We start from the raw sequence: 18386 nt of genomic DNA on the forward strand, positions 1-18386 counted from the left end.
TAAATTTACTAAAAGTCACCACTATTCCACCATTGCTTCGGTTAAGAGGTTTTTGGCCGGTTTCATCAGACTTGATTCTCATGCATCAAAGTTAAGTATAGAAGTAACAACTGCGATGGCTGGGAATCGAACCCAGGTCAACTGCTTGGAAGGCAGCTATGCTCACCACTATACCACCATCGCAAGACAAAAGCTTTTCCATTGCATAGTTGCCAATTTCTCCGACCGTTGATACTAAATTGACTAAAAGTCACCACTATACCACCATTGCTTCGGTTAAGGGGTTTTTAGCTGGGTTCATCAGACTGGATTCTCATGAATCAATAATCAGTATAGAAGTAACAACTGCGATGGCTGGGAATCGAACCCAGGTCAACTGCTTGGAAGGCAGCTATGCTCACCACTATACCACCATCGCTACACAAAAGGCTTTTCATTGCATAGTTGGCTATTTCTCCAACTGTTGATACTAAATTGACTAAAAGTCACCACGATACCACCATTGCTTCGGTTAAGAGGTTTTTGGCCTGTTTCATCAGACTTGATTCTCATGCATCAAAGTTAAGTATAGAAGTAACAACTGCGATGGCTGGGAATCGAACCCAGGTCAACTGCTTGGAAGGCAGCTATGCTCACCACTATACCACCATCGCTACACAATATTTTCCATTGCATAGTTGCCAATTTCTCAGAAAGGTTTATGCCAAAAGTAATCCTGCATTTAAAATGATGCAGACTGCTGAATTGGTGGGAATCTTTTTTTTAAGTCCTTCACTATTCCCTATTTTAGCCAAAGACCCAAGTAAGGACCATCACACTGGCTTCTAAGACGCTAGTGTGGAATATCAGAATGGCTTCTCATGCATCAAAGTTCAGTATAGAAGAAACAACTGCGATGGCTGGGAATCGAACCCAGGCCAACTGCTTGGAAGGCAGCTATGCTCACCACTATACCACCATCGCTACACAAAAGGCTTTTCATTGCATAGTTTCCTATTTCTCCAACGGTTGATACTAAATTTACTAAAAGTCACCACTATTCCACCATTGCTTCGGTTAAGAGGTTTTTGGCCGGTTTCATCAGACTTGATTCTCATGCATCAAAGTTAAGTATAGAAGTAACGACTGCGATGGCTGGGAATCGAACCCAGGTCAAGTGCTTGGAAGGCAGCTATGCTCACCACTATACCACCATCCCAAGACAAAAGCTTTTCCATTGCATAGTTGCCAATTTCTCCGACCGTTGATACTAAATTGACTAAAAGTCAACACTATACCACCATTGCTTCGGTTAAGGGGTTTTTAGCTGGGTTCATCAGACTGGATTCTCATGAATCAATAATCAGTATAGAAGTAACAACTGCGATGGCTGGGAATCGAACCCAGGTCAACTGCTTGGAAGGCAGCTATGCTCACCACTATACCACCATCGCTACACAAAATGCTTTTCATTGCATAGTTGCCTATTTCTCCAACGGTTGATACTAAATTTACTAAAAGTCACCACTATTCCACCATTGCTTCGGTTAAGAGGTTTTTGGCCGGTTTCATCAGACTTGATTCTCATGCATCAAAGTTAAGTATAGAAGTAACAACTGCGATGGCTGGGAATCGAACCCAGGTCAACTGCTTGGAAGGCAGCTATGCTCACCACTATACCACCATCGCAAGACAAAAGTTTTTCCATTGCATAGTTGCCAATTTCTCCGACCGTTGATACTAAATTGACTAAAAGTCTCCACAGTACCACCATTGCTTCGGTTACAAGGTTTCATCAGACTTGATTCTCATGCATCAAAGTTAAGTATAGAAGTAACAACTGCAATGGCTGGGAATCGAACCCAGGTCAACTGCTTGGAAGGCAGCTATGCTCACCACTATACCACCATCACCACACAATAGGCTTTTCATTGCATAGTTGGCTATTTCTCTAACTGTTGATACTAAATGTACTAAAAGTCACCACGATTGCTTCGGTTACAAGTTTCATCAGACTTGATTCTCATGCATCAAAGTTAAGTATAGAAGTAACAACTGCGATGGCTGGGAATCGAACCTAGGTCAACTGCTTGGAAGGCAGCTATGCTCACCACTATACCACCATCGCAAGACAAACATTTTTTCATTGCATGGTTGCCAATTTCTCCGAAAGGTTTATGCCAAAAGTAATCCTGCATTTAAAATGAAGCATACTGCTGAATTGGTGGGGAAAAGACTTTGACGGTCTTCCCTATTACAATTTTTAGCCAAAGACCCTAATGTGAACCATCATTCTGGCTTCTCATGCATCAAAGTTAAGTATAGAAGTAACAACTGCGATGGCTGGGAATCGAACCCAGGTCAACTGCTTGGAAGGCAGCTATGCTCACCACTATACCACCATCGCTACACAAAAGGCTTTTCATTGCATAGTTGACTATTTCTCCAACTGTTGATACTAAATTGACTAAAAGTCACCACTATACCACCATTGCTTCGGTTACAAGGTTTCATCAGACTTGATTCTCATGCATCAAAGTTAAGTATAGAAGTAACAACTGCGATGGCTGGGAATCGAACCCAGGTCAACTGCTTGGAAGGCAGCTATGCTCACCACTATACCACCATCGCAAGACAAAAGCTTTTCCATTGCATAGTTGCCAATTTCTCCGACCGTTGATACTAAATTGACTAAAAGTCACAACTATACCACCATTGCTTCGGTTAAGGGGTTTTTAGCCGGGTTCATCAGACTGGATTCTCATGAATCAAAGTTAAGTATAGAAGTAACAACTGCGATGGCTGGGAATCGAAACCAGGTCAACTGCTCAGAAGGCAGCTATGCTCACCACTATACCACCATCGCAAGACAAAAGCTTTTCCATTGCATAGTTGCCAATTTCTCCGACCGTTGATACAAAATTGACTAAAAGTCTCCACTGTACCACCATTGCTTCGGTTACAAGGTTTCATCAGACTTGATTCTCATGCATCAAAGTTAAGTATAGAAGTAACAACTGCGATGGCTGGGAATCGAACCCAGGTCAACTGCTTGGAAGGCAGCTATGCTCACCACTATACCACCATCACCACACAAAAGCTTTTCCATTGCATAGTTGCCAATTTCTCCGACCGTTGATACTAAATTGACTAAAAGTCACAACGGTACCACCATTGCTTCGGTTAAGGGGTTTTAGCCGGGTTCATCAGACTGGATTCTCATGAATCAATAATCAGTATAGAAGTAACAACTGCGATGGCTGGGAATCGAACCCAGGTCAACTGCTTGGAAGGCAGCTATGCTCACCACTATACCACCATCGCTACACAAAAGTCTTTTCATTGCATAGTTGCCTATTTCTCCAACCGTTGATACTTAATTTACTATAAGTCACCACCATTGCTTCGGTTAAGAGGTTTTTGGCCGGTTTCATCAGACTTGATTCTCATGCATCAAAGTTAAGTATAGAAGTAACAACTGCAATGGCTGGGAATCGAATCCAGGTCAACTGCTTGGAAGGCAGCTATGCTCACCACTATACCACCATCACCACACAAAAGGCTTTTCATTGCATAGTTGGCTATTTCTCCTACTGTTGATACTAAATGTACTAAAAGTCACCACTATTGCTTCGGTTAAGAGGTTTTTGGCCGGTTTCATCAGCCTGGATACTCATGAATCAATAATCAGTATAGAAGTAACAACTGCGATGGCTGGGAATCGAACCCAGGTCAACTGCTTGGAAGGAGGCTATGCTCACAACTATACCACCATCGCTACACATAATGCTTTGCATTGCATAGTTGCCTATTTCTCCAACCGTTGATACTAAATTTACTAAAAGTCACCACTATACCACCATTGCTTCAGTTAAGGGGTTTTTAGCCGGGTTCATCAGACTGGATTCTCATGAATCAATAATCAGTATAGAAGTAACAACTGCGATGGCTGGGAATCAAACCCAGGTCAACTGTTTGGAAGGCAGCTATGCTCACCACTATACCACCATCACTACACAAAAGGCTTTTCATTGCATAGTTGCCTATTTCTCCAACCGTTGATACTTAATTTACTATAAGTCACCACCATTCCTTCGGTTAAGAGGTTTTTGGCCGGTTTCATCAGACTTGATTCTCATGCATCAAAGTTAAGTATAGAAGTAACAACTGCGATGGCTGGGAATCGAACCCAGGTCAACTGCTTGGAAGGCAGCTATGCTCACCACTATACCACCATCGCAAGACAAAAGCTTTTCCATTGCATAGTTGCCAATTTCTCCGACCGTTGATACTAAATTGACTAAAAGTCTCCACTGTACCACCATTGCTTCGGTTACAAGGTTTCATCAGACTTGATTCTCATGCATCAAAGTTAAGTATAGAAGTAACAACTGCGATGGCTGGAAATTGAACCCAGGTCAACTGCTTGGAAGGCAGCTATGCTCACCACTATACCACCATCGCTACACGAAAGACTTTTCGATTGCATAGTCGGCTATTTCTCCAACTGTTGATACTAAATTGACTAAAAGTCACCACTATACCACCATTGCTTCGGTTAAGAGGTTTTTGGCCGGTTTCATCAGCCTGGATACTCATGAATCAATAATCAGTATAGAAGTAACAACTGCGATGGCTGGGAATCGAAACCAGGTCAACTGCTCGGAAGGCAGCTATGCTCACCACTATACCACCATCACCACACAAAAGCTTTTCCATTGCATAGTTGCCAATTTCTCCGACCGTTGATACTAAATTGACTAAAAGTCACCACGGTACCACCATTGCTTCGGTTAAGGGGTTTTTAGCCGGGTTCATCAGACTGGATTCTCATGAATCAATAATCAGTATAGAAGTAACAACTGCGATGGCTGGGAATCGAACACAGGTCAACTGCTTGGAAGGCAGCTATGCTCACCACTATACCACCATCTCTACACAAAAGGCTTTTCATTGCATAGTTGGCTATTTCTCCCACTGTTGATACTAAATTGACTAAAAGTCACCACAATACCACCATTGCTTCGGTTAAGGTTTTTTTTAGCCGGGTTCATCAGACTGGATTCTCATGAATCAAAGTTAAGTATAGAAGTAACAACTGTGATGGCTGGGAATCGAACACAGGTCAACTGCTTGGAAGGCAGCTATGCTCACCACTATACCACCATCTCTACACAAAAGGCTTTTCATTGCATAGTTGGCTATTTCTCCCACTGTTGATACTAAATTGACTAAAAGTCACCACCATTGCTTCGGTTACAAGGTTTCATCAGACTTGATTCTCATGCATCAAAGTTAAGTATAGAAGTAACAACTGCGATGGCTGGGAATCAAACCCAGGTCAACTGCTTGGAAGGCAGCTATGGTCACCACTATACCACCATCTCTACACAAAAGGCTTTTCATTGCATAGTTGGCTATTTCTCCCACTGTTGATACTAAATTGACTAAAAGTCACCACCATTGCTTCGGTTACAAGGTTTCATCAGACTTGATTCTCATGCATCAAAGTTAAGTATAGAAGTAACAACTGTGACGGCTGGGAATCGAACCCAGGTCAACTGCTTGGAAGGCAGCTATGCTCACGACTATACCACCATCACTACACATAAGGCTTTGCATTGCATAGTTGCCTATTTCTCCGACCGTTGATACTAAATTGACTTAAAGTGACCAGTATACCACCATTGCTTCGGTTAAGGGGTTTTTAGCCGGGTTCATCAGACTGGATTCTCATAAATCAATAATCAGTATAGAAGTAACAACTGCGATGGCTGGGAATCGAACCCAGGTCAACTGCTTGGAAGGCAGCTATGCTCACGACTATACCACCATCGCTACACAAAAGGCTTTTCATTGCATAGTTGGCTATTTCTCCCACTGTTGATACTAAATTGACTAAAAGTCACCACTATACCACCATTGCTTCGGTTAAGGGGTTTTTAGCCGGGTTCATCAGACTGGATTCTCATAAATCAATAATCAGTATAGAAGTAACAACTGCGATGGCTGGGAATCGAACCCAGGTCACCTGCTTGGAAGGCAGCTATGCTCACCACTATACCACCATCGCTACACAAAAGGCTTTTCATTGCATAGTTGGCTATTTCTCCCACTGTTGATACTAAATTGACTAAAAGTCACCACCATTGCTTCGGTTACAAGGTTTCATCAGACTTGATTCTCATGCATCAAAGTTAAGTATAGAAGTAACAACTGCGATGGCTGGGAATCGAACCCAGGTCAACTGCTTGGAAGGCAGCTATGCTCACCACTATACCACCATTACTACACATAAGGCTTTGCATTGCATAGTTGCCTATTTCTCCAACCGTTGATACTAAATTGACTTAAAGTCACCACTATACCACCATTGCTTCGGTTAAAGGGTTTTTAGCCGGGTTCATCAGACTGGATTCTCATGAATCAATAATCAGTATAGAAGTAACAACTGCGATGGCTGGGAATCGAACCCAGGTCAACTGCTTGGAAGGCAGCTATGCTCACCACTATACCACCATCGCTACACAAAAGGCTTTTCATTGCATAGTTGGCTATTTCTCCAACTGTTGATACTAAATTGACTAAAAGTCACCACTATACCACCATTGCTTCGGTTACAAGGTTTCATCAGACTTGATTCTCATGCATCAAAATTAAGTATAGAAGTAACAACTGCGATGGCTGGGAATTGAACCCAGGTCAACTGCTTGGAAGGCAGCTATGCTCACCACTATACCACCATCTCTACACAAAGGGCTTTTCATTGCATATTTGGCTATTTCTCCAACTGTTGATACTAAATTGACTAAAAGTCACCACTATATCACCATTGCTTCGGTTACAAGGTTTCATCAGACTTGATTCTCATGCATCAAAGTTAAGTATAGAATTAACAACTGCGAAGGCTGGGAATCGAACCCAGGTCAACTGCTTGGAAGGCAGCTATGCTCACCACTATACCACCATCGCTACACAAAAGGTGTTTCATTGCATAGTTGGCTATTTCTCCCACTGTTGATAGTAAATTGACTAAAAGTCACCACTATACCACCATTGCTTCGGTTAAGGGGTTTTTAGCCGGGTTCATCAGACTGGATTCTCAAAAATCAATAATCAGTATAGAAGTAACAACTGCGATGGCTGGGAATCGAACCCAGGTCACCTGCTTGGAAGGCAGCTATGCTCACCACTATACCACCATCGCTACACAAAAGGCTTTTCATTGCATAGTTGGCTATTTCTCCCACTGTTGATACTAAATTGACTAAAAGTCACCACCATTGCTTCGGTTACAAGGTTTCATCAGACTTGATTCTCATGCATCAAAGTGAAGTATAGAAGTAACAACTTCGATGGCTGGGAATCGAACCCAGGTCAACTGCTTGGAAGGCAGCTATGCTCACCACTATACCACCATCACTACACGTAAGGCTTTGCATTGCATAGTTGCCTATTTCTCCAACCGTTGATACTAAATTGACTTAAAGTCACCACTATACCACCATTGCTTCGGTTAAGGGGTTTTTAGCCGGGTTCATCAGACTGGATTCTCATGAATCAATAATCAGTATAGAAGTAACAACTGCGATGGCTGGGAATCGAACCCAGGTCAACTGCTTGGAAGGCAGCTATGCTCACCACTATACCACCATCGCTACACAAAAGGCTTTTCATTGCATAGTTGGCTATTTCTCCAACTGTTGATACTAAATTGACTAAAAGTCACCACTATACCACCATTGCTTCGGTTACAAGGTTTCATCAGACTTGATTCTCATGCATCAAAATTAAGTATAGAAGTAACAACTGCGATGGCTGGGAATTGAACCCAGGTCAACTGCTTGGATGGCAGCTATGCTCACCACTATACCACCATCTCTACACAAAGGGCTTTTCATTGCATATTTGGCTATTTCTCCAACTGTTGATACTAAATTGACTAAAAGTCACCACTATACCACCATTGCTTCGGTTACAAGGTTTCATCAGACTTGATTCTCATGCATCAAAGTTAAGTATAGAATTAACAACTGCGATGGCTGGGAATCGAACCCAGGTCAACTGCTTGGAAGGCAGCTATGCTCACCACTATACCACCATCGCTACACAAAAGGCTTTTCATTGCATAGTTGGCTATTTCTCCAACTGTTGATACTAAATTGACTAAAAGTCACCACTATACCACCATTGCTTCGGTTACAAGGTTTCATCAGACTTGATTCTCATGCATCAAAGTTAAGTATAGAAGTAACGACTGCGATGGCTGGGAATCGAACCCAGGTCAACTGCTTGGAAGGCAGCTATGCTCACCACTATACCACCATCGCTACACAAAAATCTTTTCATTGCATAGTTGCCTATTTCTCCGACCGTTGATACTAAATTGACTAAATGTCACCACTATTGTTTCGGTTAAGGGGTTTTTAGCCAGGTTCATCAGACTGGATTCTCATGAATCAATAATTAGTATAGAAGTAACAACTGCGATGGCTGGGAATCGAACCCAGGTCAACTGCTTGGAAGGCAGCTATGCTCACCACTATACCACCATCGCTACACAAAAATCTTTTCATTGCATAGTTGCCTATTTCTCCGACCGTTGATACTAAATTGACTAAATGTCACCACTATTGTTTCGGTTAAGGGGTTTTTAGCCAGGTTCATCAGACTGGATTCTCATGAATCAATAATTAGTATAGAAGTAACAACTGCGATGGCTGGGAATCGAACCCAGGTCACCTGCTTGGAAGGCAGCTATGCTCACAACTATACCACCATCGCAAGACAAAAGTTTTTTCATTGCATGGTTGCCAATTTCTCCGAAAGGTTTATGCCAAAAGTAATCATGCATTTAAAATGAAGCATACTGCTGAATTGGTGGGGAAAAGATTTTGACGGTCTTCCCTATTACAATTTTTAGCCAAAGACCTTAATGTGAACCATCATTTTGGCTTCTCATGCATCAAAGTTCAGTATAGAAGTTACAACTGCAATGGCTGGGAATCGAACCCAGGTCAACTGCTTGGACCACCATATACCACTATACCACCATCTCTACACAAAAGGCTTTTCATTGCATAGTTGCCTATTTCTCTGACCGTTGATACTAAATTGACTTAAAGTCACCACAATACCACCATTGCTTCGGTTAAGGGTTTTTTAGCCGGGTTCATCAGACTTGATTCTCATGCATCAAAATTAAGTATAGAAGTAACAACTGCGATGGCTGGGAATCGAACCCTGGTCAACTGCTTGGAAGGCAGCTATGCTCAACACTATACCACCATCGCTACACAAAAGGCTTTTCATTGCATAGTTGGCTATTTCTCTCACTGTTGATACTAAATTGACTAAAAGTCACCACTATACCACCATTGCTTCGGTTAAGGGGTTTTTAGCCGGGTTCATCAGACTGGATTCTCATGAATCAATAATCAGTATAGAAGTAACAACTGCAATGGCTGGGAATCGAACCCAGGTCAACTGCTTGGAAGGCAGCTATGCTCACCACTATACCACCATCTCTACCATCTCTACACAAAAGGCTTTTCATTGCATAGTTGGCTATTTCTCCCACTGTTGATGGACTGAAAGTCACCACCATACGACCATTGCTTCGGTTACAAGGTTTCATCAGACTTGATTCTCATGCATCAAAGTTAAGTATAGAAGTAACAACTGCGATGGCTGGGAATCGAACCCAGGTCAACTGCTTGGAAGGCAGCTATGCTCACCACTATACCACCATCGCTACACAAAAATATTTTCATTGCATAGTTGCCTATTTCTTCGACCGTTGATACTAAATTGACTTAAAGTCACCAGTATACCACCATTGCTTCGGTTAAGGGGTTTTTAGCCGGGTTCATCAGACTGGATTCTCATGAATCAATAATCAGTATAGAAGTAACAATTGCGATGGCTGGGAATCGAACCAAGGTCAACTGCTTGGAAGGCAGCTTTGCTCACCACTATACCACCATCACTACACAAAAGGCTTTTCATTGCATAGTTGGCTATTTCTCCCACTGTTGATACTAAATTGACTAAAAGTCACCACGATACCACCATTGCTTCGGTTAAGGGGTTTTTAGCCGGGTTCATCAGACTGGATTCTCATGAATCAATAATCAGTATAGAAGTAACAACTGCAATGGCTGGGAATCGAACACAGGTCAACTGCTTGGAAGGCAGCTATGCTCCGGACTATACCACCATCTCTACACAAAAGGCTTTTCATTGCATAGTTGGCTATTTCTCCCACTGTTGATACTAAATTGACTAAAAGTCACCACCATTGCTTTGGTTACAAGGTTTCATCAGACTTGATTCTCATGCATCAAAGTTAAGTATAGAAGTAACAACTGCGATGGCTGGGAATCGAACCCAGGTCAACTGCTTGGAAGGCAGCTATGCTCATCACTATACCACCATCGCTACACATAAGGCTTTGCATTGCATAGTTGCCTATTTCTCCAACCGTCGATACTAAATTGACTAAAAGTCACCATAATACCACCATTGCTTCGGTTAAGGGGTTTTTAGCCGGGTTCATCAGACTGGATTCTCATGAATCAAAGTTAAGTATAGAAGTAACAACTGTGATGGCTGGGAATCGAACCCAGGTCAACTGCTTGGAAGGCAGCTATGCTCACCACTATACCACCATCGCAAGACAAACATTTTTTTCATTGCATGGTTGCCAATATCTCCGAAAGGTTTATGCCAAAAGTAATCCTGCATTTAAAATGAAGCATACTGCTGAATTGGTAGGGAAAAGACTTTGACGGTCTTCCCTATTACAACTTTTAGCGAAAGACCCTAATGTGAACCATCATTCTGGCTTCTCATGCATCAAAGTTAAGTATAGAAGTAACAACTGCGATGGCTGGGAATCGAACCCAGGTCAACTGCTTGGAAGGCAGCTATGCTCACCACTATACCACCATCGCTACACAAAAATATTTTCATTGCATAGTTGCCTATTTCTCCGACCGTTGATACTAAATTGACTTAAAGTCACCAGTATACCACCATTGCTTCGGTTAAGGGGTTTTTAGCCGGGTTCATCAGACTGGATTCTCATGAATCAATAATCAGTATAGAAGTAACAACTGCGATGGCTGGGAATCGAACCAAGGTCAACTGCTTGGAAGGCAGCTATGCTCACCACTATACCACCATCACTACACAAAAGGCTTTTCATTGCATAGTTGGCTATTTCTCCCACTGTTGATACTAAATTGACTAAAAGTCACCACTATACCACCATTGCTTCGGTTAAGGGGTTTTTAGCCGGGTTCATCAGACTGGATTCTCATGAATCAATAATCAGTATAGAAGTAACAACTGCAATGGCTGGGAATCGAACACAGGTCAACTGCTTGGAAGGCAGCTATGCTCACCACTATACCACCATTGCTACACAAAAATCTTTTCATTGCATAGTTGCCTATTTCTCCGACCATTGATACTAAATTGACTAAATGTCACCACTATACCACCATTGCTTCGGTTAAGGGGTTTTTAGCCGGGTTCATCAGACTGGATTCTCATGAATCAATAATTAGTATAGAAGTAACATGTGTGATGGCTGGGAATCGAACCCAGGTCAACTGCTTAGAAGGTAGCTATGCTCACCACTATACCACCATCGCTACACAAAAGGCTTTTCATTGCATAGTTGACTATTTCTCCAACTGTTGATACTAAATGTACTAAAAGTCACCACAAGACCACCATTGCTTCGGTTAAGAGGTTTTTGGCCGGTTTCATCAGACTTGATTCTCATGCAACAAAGTTAAGAATAGAAGTAACAACTGCAATGGCTGGGAATCGAACCCAGGTCAACTGCTTGGAAGGGAGCTATGCTCACCACTATACCACCATCGCTACACAAAAGCTTTTCCATTGCATAGTTGCCAATTTCTCAGAAAGGTTTATGCCAAAAGTAATCCTGCATTTAAAATTATGAAATGGTCTAACCTGAATAACTATCCAAAAGTTGTCCAATCATTTACTCTCTGTCCCAAACTGAACTTGCAAAAAAAACGATTATACTAAGCATTTGAACAATTGTCACTTTCTGAACTTGCAAACACTAGTTTCAATTAGGAGATGAACAATGGCACTTGTGAATTGTGAAAGGTGCGTTTTTTGTGACCATGTGGCCTAATGGACAAGGCGTCTGACTTTGGATCAGAAGATTGAGGGTTTGAGTCCCTTCGTTGGTGAAATATCTAGCCTCAGTCATTGAACTAATCCTTCCTGCCAATTTGACTTCATTCAAAACACCCTCTGGTCCAATAGAAGACCATTTTCTTTTGTGAAAGAAAAGCAAATATTCCAACAACTAGCTCTAGTGAAATCTGCAGTCTACTTTTCAAGCTATCTCTTCTCCACCAACTCCAAACTGGGATTTGATCAGATCTGATTGACTATCAACAATTGCTCCGATATTTGACCATTTTTAACAGTACCTTTTTTGAACTTTGCTCGTTTCAAAAGTTCTCCAAAGGTAGGCCGGTTAGCTCAGATGGTTAGAGCGTGGTGCTAATAACGCCTAGGTCATGGGTTCAATCCCCATACTGGCCAGTGAATCTAACTTATTAAAGCTCCCATGTCATGCTTTTCCGGTTATTACCCGTCCCCTTGTGTGTTATGAAGGTTTTTATGCATGTAAACGGTGTGCAGAGTCAAAACCCTCAAAGTACACCCTGTAGCGAGTAAAACTCTAACACAGAAAATACCTCCCCAAAACCCCTGGAGATACGTCACTGCCCATTTGATTCTTCCGGGTACCGCCTGATGTCATGCGGTACCCGGAACGAAATGGACCAATCCCGAAGAGCTATGGCCACACCAGCAGCGGCGTGTTCCTCCTCCAGAGGTTCGAAGAACCGGCATTTCACAGACGAAAGCTTCCAAAAACATTGCCCAGTTTGAGGCCGGATATGCACAGCTTGTTTGGACCGTTTGGAGCAGGGGAAGATCCGGGTATACAACCTGTAAGTTTGCATTGTTATTTGTGTATTTATCAAACAAGACTGTTTAAATGTGTAAACTGTGTTGGACTGCTAAGCCATTGACACAGTGCTAACTGTGCTAACTAAGTTGCTAGAGTTTCCATATATCAACTCTAATATCAGCAGATGGCCTTGCATACATGTATCTCATAGCAGGAGAATGTCTGCATTCACACACAAAATACCTATTGACAGTATACTCCGGGTGATTTGCCGTGCGGTCAGTCGCGAAACGTAATTACATTATAGCTGGCGTAGCATGTATGCAACCGATCTAACACACGGAGCTAAGCTAGGTTTGGTCGGAAAAACATTTTTGTGATGCTACGTTGCTAGTGTTTAAATATATCAACTACAATGTCAGCAGATGGCCTTACATGTTTGTCATGGCAGGAGAATGTCTGCAGTCACACACACGGAATACTCATACAGTATACTCCGGGTGATTTACCGTACATTGTGACAGTACATATACTGCATGTAGCTAACGAGGCTAACTGTATGCTAGCGCAAAACAATGTATTCATGCAAGTTACATTGTATGGTAGCAGAATACCCGTATACGATTGCAATTATAAACACGTTATTGCTAGCCTAATATGAACCACTAGCTTTTGTTCATAGTAGTTTTATTACACTGCATTATAGTTGCCTTTCCTCCAAGCTAACGTTCATATCGTGTTAGCTACCAAGGTAAACAAAGCTAGGTTAGCATATTAGCAGGCAAGCTGTTCATTACACAACTACTACTAACGAATCTAAAACAACTAAGTTTCTCTAATATTTTGTGATTTGCATTTGATTTCGTCCAGCCAGATCCTGGCGGACAATCCATGACGGGGACGGGACTTCTACTACTACTGAGGCCTCGTGCTAAAAGGCACCGCACCGGCTGTGCGCAGGCAAGATGCGAGGAGGAATGGATGATATACCGTGTGTATATATGTATATTTATGTTCATTTTGTACATTTCTAAAAATAAAGTTTAATGGAAATACTTAGTAGGCCTATCCTTTCTTCCCTGAATTCATATATAGCAAACCATGATTTGATTTCTCATCAAACAGTAGTAGTTTATAACGGGTAAAAATAACTTACTCTTTGTTATGAGCGGCTCGTAGGCCACAACGGAAAGGCAAGGAGACATACACGAGTTTACAAAACCACGGCACATTTATTGTGGTAAATGCAGAGATAGGTGGTTGAGAGGATCGCAGAGTTAGTCTTCCTGCAGCCGCTTTGGAGAGAGACAGGGGCCGTCGTGTGACTCCGGGCAGCTGGGCTTAATAGCACCTCGGCTCCGGAGGTGTCCGTGATCGTGCTGATTAGCCTCTTCAGCTCCACCCCATCGTAAGACAAAGGCCCTGGGGCCGTCACACTCTTCTATAACAACAGTTAAAAATATATATGTATATAAAATATACGGCTGTACCGACGCCATGATAAGACTGATGTTCCGCTGAGAGCAGCCGGGAAAAGCACTGTTAGACATGGGCGCAGCCTCTCTGGTGGTTGACTAATCAGAACAGAGTGGCCGAGCTGACCAATCGGAGCACACTAGGCTCACAGGGAGGGGGGGGCAAGAGCTCCAACGAGTCGTTTAGTGGAGAAAGTGAATACTGCTGAATACACATGCTTGACAGAGATGCTGTATGCGAAACCAATGTGAGTTTGGAAAATTGCACAGTATAAATCTATTTTAGTATACCTCAACAATGTAATTATGATCAGTGGAAATGGCCATGACATGGGCCCTTTAAGTCAATGCAGCTGCAGTGTTTATTTCAAAAAGTCAGAATTTATTCTGAGTACTTTCACATGTGAAGTCTCCAGTCAACCTATCAATCCTGGTCCACGACAAGCTCTGAAATGTTCTAACCTGTATAATTATCCAAAAGTTGTCCAATCATTTACTCTCTGTCCCAAACTGAACTTGCAAAAAAAAACGATTATACTAAGCATTTTTACAATTGTCACTTTCTGAACTTGCAAACACTAATTTCAATTAGGAGATGAACAATGGCACTTGTGAATTGTCAAAGGTCCATTTTTTGTGACCATGTGGCCTAATGGACAAGGCGTCTGACTTCGGATCAGAAGATTGAGGGTTCGAGTCCCTTCATGGTTGAAATATCTAGCCTCAGTCATTGAACTAATCCTTCGTGCCAATTTGACATCATTCAAAACACCCTCTGGTCCAATAGAAGACCATTTTCTTTTGTGAAAGAAAAGCAAATATTCCAACAACTAGCTCTTGTGAAAACTGCAGTCTACTTTTCAAGCTATCTCTTCTCCACCAACTCCAAACTGGGATTTGATCAGATCTGGTTGACTATCAACAATTGCTCCGATATTTGACCGTTTTTAACAGTACCTTTTTTGAACTTTGCTCGCTTCAAAAGTTCTACAAAGGTAGGCCGGTTAGCTCAGATGGTTAGAGCGTGGTGCTAATAACGCCAAGGTCATGGGTTCAATCCCCATACTGGCCAGTGAATCTAACTTATTAAGTCAATGCAGCTGCAGTGTTTATTTCAAAAAGTGAGAATTTATTCTGATTACTTTCACATGTGAAGTCTCCAGTCAACCTACAGATGAAGCGTCTTATTTTGGACAGTTTAAAATGCGAGGGTCGTGATCGGTTCGTGCACGTTCCGTGATGGCCGGCCGGCCCCCAGTCAGACTTGATACCGCCCCCATGATAAATACATTTAATTATTGTGAAGCCAGCTGCAATGGATCATTGATCCACCAGGGGGTGCAGTGGGGTTCCACACTGGAGTCATGTGAAATCAACTTCTCTGTTGTTAATAATGTTGTTTAGTCGGAAAAAACGAACGAGCCGGCTCTCCCGATTTTTAATCCTAATTTAATCATCATCATTGATGTTTATGTTCGCCGAATTGACATGAAATCACTGACAAATATGAATATTCTGTATTCAACTTCATTGAAACGATCAGGATGGGTGTTATTTTTCCCCACAATGACCAAGTCGCTGCAAATGATCCCATGTATTATGTACATGTACATGGCCACATTCTCAACAAAGTTACGTAACGAAACATTCTGTATTCCTTGCTTACTTTTTATTTAATGCTTTATAACAGCTGGAATAGTTCGTTTAGAACAGGCACCTCACTCGCAATCTGCTCCTCCGCAACGCCTACCACCTACCTCCGGCTGAAATTATGAATGTACAGTAAGGCATAGTAATCATAGATAACACGGCAGGCTCCGTTACAGTTTGTTTTCATCTGATTTCAAATATTTCAAATGTCTGAAGTTAATAAATACATTCTCAGTGTTCAAGTCAATAATAGTCATATAAGAAAAGTACTGATCTAATAACAGAGATTTTATAAGGACTTTTCAATGTTCGACATCGCTCATGTGAAATACAGTAAACTGGATGTTGTGGTGCCGAGAGGCGGGGTATCAAAAGTACAAGCTAAACTTTTATTTAGCATCTGAACACACTTGTAAACAACGTGATGCCCGGGAAGCGAAGACCCGGCGGAAACAGCTGGTCTGGTTCACTAAAATGTCCGTGTACAGTATATCTGGTACTAATGTATAGCGGATCTTTGTTAAGATCCATATGTCAGTAGAGATGGGATGGCAGAAGGTGCTATATATATATATATATATATAATTCCAAAGCTGGTAAAGACCTTTCAAATTTAGCAATAATAGTCATATAAGAAAAGTACTGATTTGTTCTTGAATCAACTTTTTTATGGAAAATGTTTTATGTAATTTTATTTCATTTTAAATAAAATGAAAGACATTCACAGTTAATGTAATTAGATATACATTATTAATGCCATACATTTTTAAATGTAATTAGATATACATTATTAATGCCATACATTTTTGCATAAATATTTATTCAGTATGATAGCTGTCTAACAGAAGTTAAATCCATTTCTCACTTATTCTGACAATGTACTTAACCCCAAATAAAAGAACCCAATAAAAATAGTTGTTAAATAATAGTGAAGTCACGTTGTAATAACAATAACTCATCTCTCTCGGTTTTTTTTGTTTTCTTTGTGTGCTTTGCCAAAAGCCACTGTGTCAAGTGTCCTAGTTGGGTTACCGTAACGAACAGCAGCCGGCTCTCGATTTTTAATCCTAATTTAATCGTTTATGTCCGCCGAATTGACATGAAATCACTGACAAATATGAATATACTGTATTCAACTTCATTAAAATGTTATTAACGTGCCTAAACTCAGTAATTCACTAAAAATTACTGATCCCTGGGTGTTATTTTTCCCCATAATGACCAAGTCGCTGCAAATTATCCCGCTTATTACATGGCCACATTCTCAACAAAGTAACGACATGACTCCCAATATTAATTAAAATGCTTTTATGGATTTAGAAAATATTTTTATTGATTTAAAACATAGTTCTATGTATTGATTTAAATTTACATGCATCCGCTAAGAAAAATAGTCCGTTGTTACCGTTTTTTAAACAGTCAGAATGAAACGGCAGCTCTCAGCTGTGTGTTCACACTCCTAACTCTGATCTTTCTTTTCCAACAGTTAAGTTAACTGTAGGTTACTCTGAGTGACAAGCTTACAGTTAGTGAAGTAACACTTTTTTTTTGTGAGTCACGACCTCGCTGTTTCATTCTAACATAACGCTCCAAATATGACTGTTTCCACTCGGACTTCAATACAGCAACACCATTGTTTGGTTTCCATGGTAGCGTGTCTCTTTAGTAGCGTGCACTCCTTTCCTGTAAATTACAGGTCCAGCCAGGCAAAACAGTAATATGAAATATGAACGTTAGTTTTTAACTGAAATGATCAAATAAAGTCAAAATGTCACAGTGTTTACAAACATTGACCATACCGTTCACCAGCCCCCACCCCACTCTTTGTTTAAAACGAATTGGCCATCGGAATGTGTGTGTCCCAACCCCCCCCCTGTGATATCTCTTCACAGGGGGGAGAGAGTTAGACGCTCGTGAATTGTCAACGGGGGGGGGGGCCTCTCTGCACGGAGGAGCCGCGGAGAAGTGAATCACAGTGATCTGCTATTTTAAAGTAAATTCAACACATATCGACCCTAAATATAGCATATATTAAGAACGAGAAAGTGTTAACATCGTTTTTTGTAAACATAGGACCAATGTGCGAGGGTGATGACATCAGAGCATCGTCCTATGGGCTTAGCCCCGGACAGGTACAACAGGTATTCACTCAGAGGGGGGTAGTTATCCATTTACATGTCAAAAAGCAACATACAGTAGGCGGGTGGGGGATGGTGAACGTTTACATTTCTCTACAGCAGTGGTTCCCAAACTTTTTGTGCCCAAGGCACACCAAAGGACAAGTAAAAATCTCAAGGCACACCTATTGTGCG

At 41.5% G+C, this 18386-nt stretch overlaps 28 non-coding genes across 28 annotated transcripts; 3 read left to right on the plus strand and 25 right to left on the minus strand.

Moving 5' to 3' along the window:
- Positions 1 to 111: 111 nt before the first annotated feature.
- Positions 112 to 183, minus strand: trnag-ucc. Its single transcript has one exon. It is a non-coding gene; the product is annotated as a tRNA-Gly (tRNA).
- A 163-nt stretch (positions 184 to 346) lies between these two features.
- Positions 347 to 418, minus strand: trnag-ucc. The gene has a single exon. It is a non-coding gene; the product is annotated as a tRNA-Gly (tRNA).
- Positions 419 to 581: 163 nt separating this feature from the next.
- On the minus strand, positions 582 to 653 carry trnag-ucc. The gene has a single exon. It is a non-coding gene; the product is annotated as a tRNA-Gly (tRNA).
- Positions 654 to 891: 238 nt separating this feature from the next.
- Positions 892 to 963, minus strand: trnag-ucc. Its single transcript has one exon. It is a non-coding gene; the product is annotated as a tRNA-Gly (tRNA).
- Positions 964 to 1361: 398 nt separating this feature from the next.
- On the minus strand, positions 1362 to 1433 carry trnag-ucc. The gene has a single exon. It is a non-coding gene; the product is annotated as a tRNA-Gly (tRNA).
- Positions 1434 to 1596: 163 nt separating this feature from the next.
- On the minus strand, positions 1597 to 1668 carry trnag-ucc. Its single transcript has one exon. It is a non-coding gene; the product is annotated as a tRNA-Gly (tRNA).
- Positions 1669 to 1820: 152 nt separating this feature from the next.
- trnag-ucc lies at positions 1821 to 1892 on the minus strand. Its single transcript has one exon. It is a non-coding gene; the product is annotated as a tRNA-Gly (tRNA).
- Positions 1893 to 2314: 422 nt separating this feature from the next.
- trnag-ucc lies at positions 2315 to 2386 on the minus strand. The gene has a single exon. It is a non-coding gene; the product is annotated as a tRNA-Gly (tRNA).
- Positions 2387 to 2538: 152 nt separating this feature from the next.
- trnag-ucc lies at positions 2539 to 2610 on the minus strand. The gene has a single exon. It is a non-coding gene; the product is annotated as a tRNA-Gly (tRNA).
- A 163-nt stretch (positions 2611 to 2773) lies between these two features.
- trnar-ucu lies at positions 2774 to 2845 on the minus strand. The gene has a single exon. It is a non-coding gene; the product is annotated as a tRNA-Arg (tRNA).
- A 152-nt stretch (positions 2846 to 2997) lies between these two features.
- On the minus strand, positions 2998 to 3069 carry trnag-ucc. Its single transcript has one exon. It is a non-coding gene; the product is annotated as a tRNA-Gly (tRNA).
- Positions 3070 to 3231: 162 nt separating this feature from the next.
- Positions 3232 to 3303, minus strand: trnag-ucc. Its single transcript has one exon. It is a non-coding gene; the product is annotated as a tRNA-Gly (tRNA).
- Positions 3304 to 4147: 844 nt separating this feature from the next.
- trnag-ucc lies at positions 4148 to 4219 on the minus strand. Its single transcript has one exon. It is a non-coding gene; the product is annotated as a tRNA-Gly (tRNA).
- Positions 4220 to 5980: 1761 nt separating this feature from the next.
- On the minus strand, positions 5981 to 6052 carry trnag-ucc. The gene has a single exon. It is a non-coding gene; the product is annotated as a tRNA-Gly (tRNA).
- A 379-nt stretch (positions 6053 to 6431) lies between these two features.
- Positions 6432 to 6503, minus strand: trnag-ucc. The gene has a single exon. It is a non-coding gene; the product is annotated as a tRNA-Gly (tRNA).
- A 376-nt stretch (positions 6504 to 6879) lies between these two features.
- trnag-ucc lies at positions 6880 to 6951 on the minus strand. Its single transcript has one exon. It is a non-coding gene; the product is annotated as a tRNA-Gly (tRNA).
- A 163-nt stretch (positions 6952 to 7114) lies between these two features.
- On the minus strand, positions 7115 to 7186 carry trnag-ucc. Its single transcript has one exon. It is a non-coding gene; the product is annotated as a tRNA-Gly (tRNA).
- Positions 7187 to 7565: 379 nt separating this feature from the next.
- trnag-ucc lies at positions 7566 to 7637 on the minus strand. Its single transcript has one exon. It is a non-coding gene; the product is annotated as a tRNA-Gly (tRNA).
- A 376-nt stretch (positions 7638 to 8013) lies between these two features.
- On the minus strand, positions 8014 to 8085 carry trnag-ucc. Its single transcript has one exon. It is a non-coding gene; the product is annotated as a tRNA-Gly (tRNA).
- A 152-nt stretch (positions 8086 to 8237) lies between these two features.
- Positions 8238 to 8309, minus strand: trnag-ucc. Its single transcript has one exon. It is a non-coding gene; the product is annotated as a tRNA-Gly (tRNA).
- Positions 8310 to 8464: 155 nt separating this feature from the next.
- On the minus strand, positions 8465 to 8536 carry trnag-ucc. Its single transcript has one exon. It is a non-coding gene; the product is annotated as a tRNA-Gly (tRNA).
- A 1125-nt stretch (positions 8537 to 9661) lies between these two features.
- On the minus strand, positions 9662 to 9733 carry trnag-ucc. Its single transcript has one exon. It is a non-coding gene; the product is annotated as a tRNA-Gly (tRNA).
- An 849-nt stretch (positions 9734 to 10582) lies between these two features.
- Positions 10583 to 10654, minus strand: trnag-ucc. Its single transcript has one exon. It is a non-coding gene; the product is annotated as a tRNA-Gly (tRNA).
- A 208-nt stretch (positions 10655 to 10862) lies between these two features.
- Positions 10863 to 10934, minus strand: trnag-ucc. Its single transcript has one exon. It is a non-coding gene; the product is annotated as a tRNA-Gly (tRNA).
- Positions 10935 to 11567: 633 nt separating this feature from the next.
- Positions 11568 to 11639, minus strand: trnar-ucu. The gene has a single exon. It is a non-coding gene; the product is annotated as a tRNA-Arg (tRNA).
- An 863-nt stretch (positions 11640 to 12502) lies between these two features.
- On the plus strand, positions 12503 to 12576 carry trnai-aau. Its single transcript has one exon. It is a non-coding gene; the product is annotated as a tRNA-Ile (tRNA).
- Positions 12577 to 15062: 2486 nt separating this feature from the next.
- On the plus strand, positions 15063 to 15135 carry trnar-ucg. The gene has a single exon. It is a non-coding gene; the product is annotated as a tRNA-Arg (tRNA).
- A 287-nt stretch (positions 15136 to 15422) lies between these two features.
- Positions 15423 to 15496, plus strand: trnai-aau. The gene has a single exon. It is a non-coding gene; the product is annotated as a tRNA-Ile (tRNA).
- The last annotated feature ends 2890 nt before the right edge of the window (positions 15497 to 18386 follow it).

This window comes from Trematomus bernacchii, unplaced genomic scaffold, assembly GCF_902827165.1.
Source record: "Trematomus bernacchii unplaced genomic scaffold, fTreBer1.1, whole genome shotgun sequence".
Lineage (NCBI taxonomy): Eukaryota > Metazoa > Chordata > Actinopteri > Perciformes > Nototheniidae > Trematomus > Trematomus bernacchii.